Source organism: Microtus oregoni, unplaced genomic scaffold (genome assembly GCF_018167655.1).
Source record: "Microtus oregoni isolate MIOR12 unplaced genomic scaffold, Mior012 000015F_ref0000493, whole genome shotgun sequence".
Classification (NCBI taxonomy): Eukaryota; Metazoa; Chordata; class Mammalia; order Rodentia; family Cricetidae; genus Microtus; species Microtus oregoni.
This window is the reverse complement of record NW_024543074.1, coordinates 2,601,897-2,603,990: the sequence shown is the minus strand read 5'-3', so window position 1 is coordinate 2,603,990 and position 2,094 is coordinate 2,601,897.

Here is a 2,094-nt window from a genome sequence, read left to right as displayed (position 1 = left end):
CAAGAGCAACAAGTGCTCTTAACTGCTGAACCATCCCTTCAGCCCTCCACACTTTATTTTAATGGTTAAGACCTTATACTCTCTCATTTAAAAAAAATTGTTTATTTTTTTATGTGTTTGCATGTTTTGCCTGAATGTATCTGCACACATTCATGCAGTGTCCTTGGAGGTCAGAAAATAGCATTGGATCCCCTGCAACTGGAGTCACAGGTGGTTGTGAGTTACCACGTAGGTGCTGGGAACTGAACCTCAAGCCCTGTCCATTTTAAGCCAAGTCCAGGGATGGCTAGTCCTCTCGCCTCTCTAGGAGCAGTTTTTTCAAGTCAGTAGGAAGAGCCTTGAGCTGTTATCCGATGTGGAACCATAGTTACAGATAGTTGTGAGCCGCTTTGCTGGTGGTGGGAACTGAACCCAGGTCCTCTGGAAGAGTAAGTAGTCAGTGCTCTTAACCTCTGAGTCATCTCTCCAGCCCCGAGGCAATATTAGTTTGAAATAATATTTCAAATGAGTTCATTTTCCCCCCCTTATCTCCAGGAGAACTCCAAACTTGGAACTGGAGACTTAGTCCTCTCCTTGCTGGAAAACTAAGATTTGTAAACAGAAAGTCCTTTCACTGAGTAAGACCTGCCCGCTCCCACTCCCCGAGGGTACTCCAGCACTTAGCTCCGCTTTGTGACTTCAGATTGATGGAATTGTCATCTGTCTACCGTCTGAGCGCAGGGGTCACGGCTATTTTTCTTTTAGTTCTTTCAAGAGGAACTTCTGTTACAGAAAAGGGTCGGAATGGAAGCAGGTGTAGTCGGGAGGGGGAGGTGCCTTGAAAGGCACTTAGCCTCGTTTCTCTTCAAGGATTTACAGCGGGCCTTGTCTCTGTCGCTAACTGGGCAAGGGTGTGCCTACCTCCAGCCCTGCCGATTTTAAGCCAAGTCCAGATGCATCTAGGCCTCTCTCCCTCTCCAGGGGCAGTTTTTTTTTTTCCCAAGTCAGTAGGAAGAGCCTTGGGCTGTTATCTGATGTGGAATCAAATATTTAACAGGAGAACTTTCAGAGCGCTTTGGAGACACAGGGAACTGTTTAGATATCAGATTCTCTCCTGCCAGGTCAAGCGAACCCCCTGTTGACAAATGGCTGTGTTTCCTCAAGCCTCTTTCCCAGCAGCAAGCTATCTCCGGAGCGCCCTTTAACTCTCTGTCCAGCTGAGAGGCCCCAGGCCTGCAGAAGCCCTTCCTCTAATCCCCATCTCAACCTCAAGCTGCTGCAGTGGGCGGTGGAAGATTGTTTACAGACGATGAAGGCGCACTGCCTTGCACCTGGTTTCTGTCTGGCCCACGCTGATGGGGATGAAGGATACTTCATTTATCTCAGCCTCTCTTCTCAGGCAGCTCCTGCTGTCACGGCAAGCTCGGGCCAGTGTTTCATTCCCTGATAAGCAGCTTTTTGAGGAGATGGGGAGAGCCACTTACAGGCCTTACATACCTTTCTCCAGACCTTTCTTGGAGCTGCCAGCCCCCTATCCCAGTTGCCAGGGGCAGCAGGGCTGGGAGGGGCAGGGGCGGCAGGGCTGGGAGGGGCAGGGGAAGCAAAGGTGGGAAAAACAGGGACAGAAGAGGTGGGAGGGGCAAGAGGCTGCTGAGGGTTGACAGAGAGGCCAAGGGAACCTTGCATTCCAGGTATTTGGCTGGCTAGGCTCTTTGCCTGTTTATAAAGTTTTGGAAGTTAGTGGCCAAAATAACCCATCTGCCCTCTTCTCCTCCAGGGAACTAAGAAAGAAAGAAAGAGTGTTTTCCAGGTAGAGGACGTCAGAGCTAATCTCATTTTATAGTGGAGAGGACAGATAGACAAAGGAGAAAGAAGTCCTTGTGGGCTGCACATAGCCTTCTGAAAGGATGGAGTCTGGGAGCGGGAAGGAAGGAGGCCCTCCCCTAAGAGCCCGGAAAGGGAACTAAGCGCTAATAGCTAGCTTTTATGAGGTGCTTACGGTGTACCCAAGCCCTGTGCTGAGCACTTGATCTCATTTAATCCCAAGAGGTAAATACTCTCATTACATCCATTTAACATACAAGGAAGTGGAGGCTTAGGGAGATTAGGTAAACA